The 8,899-nt window shown below is 33.3% G+C and overlaps 1 pseudogene; it reads right to left on the bottom strand.

Annotated features, from left to right (window-relative positions):
- Positions 1-6,172: 6,172 nt before the first annotated feature.
- Positions 6,173-6,292, bottom strand: LOC118610076 (annotated as a pseudogene).
- Between the last annotated feature and the right edge of the window lie 2,607 nt (positions 6,293-8,899).

Here is an 8,899-nt window from a genome sequence, read left to right as displayed (position 1 = left end):
TAAAAATTAAAAAAATAATAATAATAAGGGATTGTAAGCTGACAAGGTCCTTGCAACCTGTGAGGTCAACCAAGGGTTCCTTTGCACTAAAAAAAAGAAAAAAGAAAATTATGAGATCTCTTTTAAATACCCAAACAAGATAGACTTTCTTGAGTTGTTAAGCTGTTTTTATTTTTGATGCTCTGCTATAAAGATCCAGAGCACGAAGAGTCATTTTATTCTCCTTATGTAAACACTGGCCATCATGGCAAGCATAATTCATGGTAGAATAATATTACCCAATGAATCCACCTCAGCCTTTGATTCAGGCAGATTGGGAAGGGCAGATTAACATGGTATAAAGCATTCTCAACTAATTGAGCATTCGATTCTTATTTTCTGTGTTGTTAAACACTGATCACTTCAAAAATAAAGACATTCACATGATGGAGAGTTTGAAATAGAAAACAAATTTAGCGGAAAGTCATAATGACCTAGTTATAAAAAGTAACAACATTTTAGCTTTAATGTTTACTGAAACAAATAATATTTTATTTCTGTTCTCTTCAGATATTGTCAGAACCCTGTTCCTACTCTTGCCTCAGGAAATTAAACACAACTGGACAGTAGCTGTCACCATGGTAAAAGTGAGGGCATGGATTGTGGAGGAGAACCTGGCCCACCGAACGGTAAAATGAACGTGCTTATACAAATAGGTCATTAACGGGTCAGATGTCAATTTGTTGAGAACTGCTTTATCAAATAGAACCTAGAATCAAAAATTTACTTTGGGTGAATTTGTCCCTTACCTCAAGAAAAAAATATGGGGGAAAAAACATCAAGTTGTATTTTATTGGAAGATAGAAGCCAGATGATATAATGGGTGGGTGGTGACCCAAAGGTGATACAAAATGCTTGTGGCACATTAGTTGAGAGGATAAACAATGGAAAGTGTTTATTAAAATCAATCAACAAATTTGGTCAATTTGACATGAGATAGCAGTAGAAATTAAAGTGATATCCTTCAGGAGTTTATTTTTAAATCCTAGATTAAATATTTTGGTTTATGATTCATACGATGGGAAAAAGCATCTTTGTTCATTTTTAATTCAATTATAGAGGAGAATGAGAAAAAGGAAAAGAAGAAGAAAAACTGAAACTTTGAAGTCAGACAGAACCAAATTATTTTTTTTTTTTTTTTTTGCAACTTACTAGGCATAATCTTGGCAAAGGTTTGCATTCTCTCCAAGCCTCCGTTTTCCTATTTGTAAAATCAGGAATAACAATAATAACATATACCTCATATAGATTAAAGATTAAGTGATAAAATGCATGTGAAATATTTGGAACAATACCTGGAATATAGTAAATGCTAATTAATTATCAGCCACCATTATTATATCGCATTATTATTAATTCTTAAGGCAAGTTCTTTGAAGAAAAGGCTTAACTATCAAAATGACTATTTTGTGGAAGCAGGATTAGAAACAACCTGAATTGGTTCAAAAGTTTCAAAATCTTGACAGTACATTTGCAAATATAAATCAAGATGGCTCTGGCTGATTCTCCAGCAGAAAAGGAGCAAGGTCTCTTGTGAACGTCAAGCGGGTGACAGATAGGCATGGATCCTTTTGTAAAATCAGGGATTGTGGTGTCTTGTTCATATCTGTATCATGTGTACTTGCTTCTCAGGATACAGTAAGTGGAATGAACGGAAGAATGAGTATAGGACACACTAATGGAGACATATATTCACTCAGAAATCATGAAGTAATTCTCTAAGTATCAGAATTTTACAGTCTGTAGTTTCTAGAAAAGGAGAGATTGTGATAATAATACCTTCGTCCATAAGGAGTTGTTGTTCCTGAATGAAATGCCCTAGCAGCACAAAGAGCCCTAGAAATTGTCCGTCAATATTGGAATATTTTATGTTGCTGTCACTTTTAGGATAGTTGAGCTTTGTATAAGCATGAGGCAGAATGGACTATAAGTCTGGGGTCAGGTTCGATGATTCATTTTCAAATTCAAATTAACCAAGTCTATACTCAATCTCCACAAAGTCCCTTCAGGTAGCTTTAAGTACATAGGTTTGTTTTCCTTGCTTCTCTTTCTTTCTTTCTTTCTTTCTTTCTTTCTTTCTTTCTTTCTTTCTTTCTTTCTTTCTTTCTTTCTTTCTTTCTTTCTTTCTTTCTTTTTCAAGCATTACCATGGAATATCTTCTCTACATGTTCCAAGCTCCTACTGGCTACCATTTGGGAAAATTACATACATGTTCATTGAGGCTATTTTCAAATAAAAGTGACAAAGAGAAATTTTTCTTTTTTTCTTTTTTTTCCCTGACTTTTGATTCTTTTTTCTTCTTTCTTTTTATTTTTTATTTTCCTCTCCCCCATCCCCTCTGGCAACTACTATACCATTGTCCATATCCATGAGTCTCTGTTTGTTTGTCCTGTTCATTTGTTGCTTTTAGATTTATATCCCACATATAAGTGATATTATGTGATTTTTCAACTTTTTCTGTCTAGCTTATTTTGCTTAGTATGATTATTTCGAGGTCCTTTTATGTTGATGCAAATGGCAGTATTTCATCTCTTCTTATGGCTGAGTAATATTTCATTGTATATATGTACCACAGCCTCATTAGCCAATCATCTATTGTAGGACACTTCAGTTGCTTCCATGTCCCGGCCACTTTAAATAATGCTGCTATGAACATCGGTGTGCAAGTATCTTTTTGGATATGAGTTTTGTAATAGCTATGTCATCAGAACCTATTGAACTTTATAGCTCAGTCTCAAACACTAACTACTTTTAAACCTTATTTACCCCAAAGACTTGAAGACAATAAGAAATTTTAATCCATAAACCTTAACACTAAAAAAAAAAAAAAAATCATATACATTGGGAAAGCAATGTCTTAGATATGGAAGTAAAATAACTTTTAATGAATAGCTAGATGCTGTCCAAATAAGGTTTAAAAGTGGCTAGTGTTTGAGACTGAGCTATAAAGTTCAACAGGTTTTGATGACATAGCTATTACAAAAGTAATATGCATGAGAAATGACTTATTCTCTTTTAAATGCAAGACATAGTCTATAACTACTGAATAATTTAATGTTGGCTAAAAATTGTGGTAAACAGAAGGATAAAAGAGAATAAGGGTAAAGGAGACAAATATGATAAAAGAATAAAATAAATTAGAAATAAAGAAATGAGAAATTGGAAGAAATAAGATTGATTAAAGGAGAGAAAAACCAAAAGTTTAATGAGTTTTCGCTGAATCTGAATTTTGGAAAGAGGAATGGTGAGATGAAGGGTTTTGGGAAAAGGGAAAGGTTTCTCCAGCCCTCCATATCAAAGAGAAACCAGGATTTTAAGCCCAGAGTCTGGAATTCTCTTGGGACTAGGTACAGACCAGCATCTGCCACTGTAATTACAAAAGGTGTCATCTGACTGACCTCATACCACAATGTTAGGCTAGCTGTGTGAAACAAAACAAAATTTTACTTTCTTAACATCCTTTAAATAGGTGTCACTTCCCTTAATAGCACTGCTGTGCTTGGCCAGGGGAGGAAGGGAAAACTTAAATCCTTATTCAAAAACTTTAATAATATTTCAATTATTATTTTTAAGCTTATACACTTTCTCATCTTAAATATAACTTCTTAAAAGCCTATAGTTTTGCATGTTCTTTTTTCTCCTTAAATGATTTTGGAGTAATTTTAATTTGCTTTCGTCAGAAACACAAAATAGTTATTAGAAGTTCTTTAGACCTTGCCTTTAGAATGCATAATTTCAAATTCTAAACTTAAGTGGTCCTATAATCAAGACAAAATTAATTTCCCTTTAACTTAGTTTCCAAGTGTTTTTGTTTTGTTTTGTTTGGGGGGGGGGTGGTTATGACTGAATATTACAACTTGTATTGTGAGGAAGAAAAGATATATTGGTGATCAAACCGAAATTTAATTTAAACATTTTCCCTGGGGGTAAAATAAAGAATGAAAGAGTAAGTAATATGTGTCTACAATTCTGGTCACAGTTTAAATGGACAATTTTCAATTTTCAGTGAAATTTTCATCTAAAATCCAACAACTCTTAAATAAATAAATAAAAAGCTTCCTAGAGAATAACAGAAATTAAGAGTAAAGTCCTGCAAGCAAAATAATGAATTAACTACCACTAGTTACCTTTATATTTATATTCTTTTTTTTTTTTTTTTAAGATAATAGCTTCAGTCATAAATCAACCTGTTCATCCATCAGTATAACACTTCTTTGGGCCCTAACACATGGTCCTCCTACTTCCCTGGTGGTCATCTGTCTTTAGCATTTAGTCTATATTGGGGTGTGAGGTGCTGCTCCTACAATCATAAACCTTCAGAGTTTTTCCTGGTAGTCTGAGCAGAAGACTAACAGCACTTGACACTTATTAGATTCTTGGAGATCTAAAGAAGTCTTTCCTACTTCACAATAACAATTTAATGTTTTACCAGATTTTGGCTTTTATATCAACTGTAATGGCACAGAATTATATAATGGGTAAGAACAATTTATTACTAAAAAGGATATCTAATTTCTCAGGTTAATTTTGAAAAATGTTTTGTACATCTTGCTTGATTTTGTATTTTAAAAGATAACCTGGTAAATGCTTTCTAAAAATCGTCCTCTTGACTCAGAGAAGTCCTCCATGTTTCTTTGTATTTTAGACTAGCTCATTGAAGGTTAACAGGAAATTCCACAGATTTAAAATTTCACAAACATTTGAAGCTTATAAGTTATTTGTGTGATCATCTACTTGGGAATATTTTGGAGGAAAGGTATAAAAGGAAGTATAGTGTGGTTAAAAACAAATGAACATACTTTGGGTTCAGAAAGAACTGGATTTGAGTCCTGTTGCTGTCATAGACTAACTGTGTAAATTTAGGTAGTTCCTTAATATCACTGACCTCAGTTTCCTCAGCTATAAAACAGGATAGTGATATGTACCTCACAGGGTTGATGAAGACTAAGTACTTTAAATGAGAAAAAGCAGAAAGTGCCCAATTCAGCAACTGACACATAGACTATGTTTAATAAATGGTAACCAATATTCTTGAAAATATATTAAGATACGGAAGAAATATCTAAGCCAGGACTCATATTTATAATGTAGGCTACCATCATCTGGACGGTCATTCTCTATCTCCTTTATCCAGTCTTAGAAAAAACTGTTTTTGGAGTAAGGATAAAAAAAATTTTTAAAATAGTTTTACACATATATTGGAAACAAGCTCATTTTAATTTAGAAACAAAACATTCTATATTAAAAGTGGTACTTAAATATTATTTTCAGATAGTTATGTGTATTTAATGTTCCTTCTCTGTGCTAAACTGAGAATGAAGAAAGACACTGAATCAAAGAACATGGTAAAAAAAATAAATAAATAACTAGAATCAGAAGACCTTGAGAGACAAAGGAAAATTGAAGATGCTAAAAACACTTCATTCCAATCCCTTAAAATATGATTCTTAGTTTCTCTGAAGATCAGACAATAAAATACAAATGTTGTTTAGTTTAAGGCTCAAGGCTGGTCTGATAAATGAAGCTAAAAATTAATTTTCAGGAAAATTTAATATATTAGCCTTCCCTATATTATGCCCAGTAAATTTTATGGGAGAAATTACTCCTCTTTAAGGAAAGGAGTAAAATGTTGCTCTGCTTCTAACTCAGTCACTCACTATAAACCATGTTGGAAGCGGAGTCTTGTCAAATACATGTTCTCCAACAAAATGAATTGCAAAGGCTGAACTGTTTGATTAAAGTAAAAAGATCAAATTTTCAACTATTTGCAGAAGCTGCATTCCCGATATAACAAAAAACATTATTGCCACAGGGAAATACTTTCAAGACTCAATGTTCTTTCAAAATATAAATAACCCTATTTTGGAAGTTCTGATCACTTCCAAATCCAACAAAGAAAACAATGTGCCTGTAACTTCTGCTATAATAGAAAGAAAGCAATGTCAAGTTCTCTTTTCTTTTCTTTCTTTCTTTCTTTCTTTCTTTCTTTCTTTCTTTCTTTCTTTCTTTCTTTCTTTTTCTTTCTTTCTTTCTTTTTTTTTTTTTTTTTTAGGCGAAATAACCCTTGGTTGGCCTCACAGATGGCAAGGAACTTGTCAGCTTAGAATCTCTTATTTTTTTTTTTTATTTTTTACACCTACAAGCACCTGGTCTTCCTAGGTGGTTTCCCATCCAAGTACTAACCAGGCCCAACACTGCTTTGCTTCCAAGATCAGATAGGATCAGGCTTGTTCAGGGAAGCAAGGCTGTAGACAAGTTCTCTTTTCTTGAAGCACTGACTTAGTTGGCTATGTAATGTTCCTAGGATTTGGTCACCTAGTGCAGGGGTCCCCAACGCCTGGGATGTGAACTGGTACTGGTTGGTGGCCTGTTAGGAACCAGGCTGCACAGCAGGAGGTAAGAGGGAGGTGAGTAAGCGAAGCTACATCTATATTTGTAGCAGCTCTCAAGTGCTAGCATCACCACCTCAGCTCCACCTCAGATCATCAGGCATTAGATTCTCATAGGAGCACCAGTCTGTGAAAGTTTGGGGACCGCAGACTAAAGTGTTTCATAGTTCTTCTCAGTATGTCTTTCTTAGATTAGTCCAAATTTGCAAGGAATTTCTACCTGAAGTTGTTCCTTAGAGCTCTATGAAGAGTTGATTTAGAATGCAGCTGGAGTTTTTCCCCCCAGAGATGATAGTTTCAAGTGGCTTGGGCAGCTTGGACAGGAAGACCAGTAAGAAGGCTGTTGCAGTCATGACAGGCAACAGCTTGAATCAGGTTGGTGGCAGAGGAGACAAAGAGTAGTAGATAGATTAAATGTATATTTTGGAGGCAGAACCAATAAATTTCGTTAATAATTTACATATAAAAATGAGAAGAAAGGAAAAATCAAGGATGACCACCAAATTTTTTATTAGAATAATTAGATAGGAGTGGAGTCATTTACAAAGCTGATGAACTGAGAGGTATGAAAAGAAAAATAAAGGTTAGTATTATGTGTCTTCTTATATATAAAAAAATTAAAAATGCTTAAAAAAATTAAAGCACCGTCAAGCCTTTGCTTTTGAAAGCATGTTCTATTTTTTTTTCCCTTGGTGCAGTATGGTGTATTTTTTGTACCTCTTAAATTATTTAATACTTTAAAAGTTCTATAAATAATCATAATAAATGATAAAATATTTGCTACTCATTACAAAAGATAGTTTATCTTTTGTGAAGATTAGAAAAAAAATTAAAACATTTTTTTTCAGGCCTTTCCCCAATTTCCATGATTTTTCAAAGAAATACAATTAATGACATGCTTTTTAAAAAAAAAAATCAATAATTTTTGTCTAATCAACAAATATTAGTTGGGCAGGCAATGCTAAACTAACTCATACATTATTCAGTAGATTTTTAAAAATAAACTATAGTAGTTTTTGCTTCGAAAAATAACCATTGTTGAACCTGCGTCAGTCTAAAAAGTTGTTTTTGTTTAAAAAAAAAAAAACCCACCTCAGGACAAGAACATTTTTTTTAATTCCAAGATTCAATTTAAAAAAAGACAGTATTTTAAAACTAAGTTTAGACGTTGATTTGTTCAAACAAAAGTTAACAGTGACCTCTCGTGTTGATTGAGGGTATCTGTAACTTTGACTATTTTAAACGAATCAGAGGGAGACAAATGAAAATGGTCACTGTGGTAGATATGGTAATCATTGAAAATAGGTGCATAGTTTCTGAGACCTCAGAGCCCCTCATATGGTTTCAGAAATTGAGAACTGGCATCCTGAGCTGATATGTAAAGGGGAAAAATGACAGGTAACAGGGTGGGAAGAGACAGTAGCATGAATCAAGGTAGAAAACCAAGTAAGGAATGATATTGTGAGATAAGTTCAACTGCTCCAGTGTAAAGCAAGGGGCAGTGAATGTCTGAAAGGAAGGCAGGAGAGGGAGGCAAAGTAAAGACCAAGCAGAGTTGGTACTTTCTACATAAAGGGAAGCCTCCCTAGAGACAGCCTTGTGATTTAGATAGAGCTATGGTAATATGTGGGGCCCTCTACTTGGGGGAAGGTAGAGACTAAAATTGGATATTATTGTTGTAAATAATGGTAATAGTAAGGAGAAGATGGATTTAATAAATCATTGAAAGATGAAGTCAATAATTGGGTTCAATGGCTTGATTGTATACAGAAGATGAATGACAAAGAAAGACTCAAGGATGTTACCTTCTAGAGATCAAATAGATTGTATGTTCATCAATTAATACTTTTAAATTATAAGAAAAAGAACATGGTTGGGAAAGATGATTAATTTCATATTGACAATTTCACTTTGAAGTGCATGGGAAATAGTGATTTGTCAATGCCAACCAGTAATTAGATATCTGGTTCTTGATGCTTTGAGTGAAGGGTTAAGAAATGCGAATTTATTTTTATCAGCCTGGAGTTGGTTGCTGAAACAATGAGAGTGGGTAAGATTTCCCAGGAAAGGTATATAGTATAGAATAAGAGCATGGATAGAAAAGGCATCCCTAATACTTAGTGAAAAAAAGAATAGTTTGGAGTTGGATTTGGTCAGAATATATTAGAAAGAAAGAATACAGTTTCTTCGATATCAAAGTATAATTCACAGAAAGGATCAGTATTTCAACGGTTAACTTTGATATCTATCTATACAAATACTATCAAATGTATATATGTTATATATATTTACTAAATCAAGCAGGACTCCTTTAGCAAGAAATAGGAACTTTACATAAACTAGCCTAAGTAAAAGACTTCATTACCATGTAATCTGAAGTCTCAGGAGATGAGCTGATTCCAGGAATGGCTGGATCCAAACACCATGTCTTCCTTGGGGTCTCCCATGTGTAGACAGTACTTTATTATGTG

Source organism: Rousettus aegyptiacus, unplaced genomic scaffold (assembly GCF_014176215.1).
Source record: "Rousettus aegyptiacus isolate mRouAeg1 unplaced genomic scaffold, mRouAeg1.p scaffold_m13_p_12, whole genome shotgun sequence".
Taxonomy (NCBI): domain Eukaryota; kingdom Metazoa; phylum Chordata; class Mammalia; order Chiroptera; family Pteropodidae; genus Rousettus; species Rousettus aegyptiacus.
The sequence above is the reverse complement of the archived record's forward strand: the minus strand, read 5'-3'. Positions and strand labels throughout refer to the sequence as shown.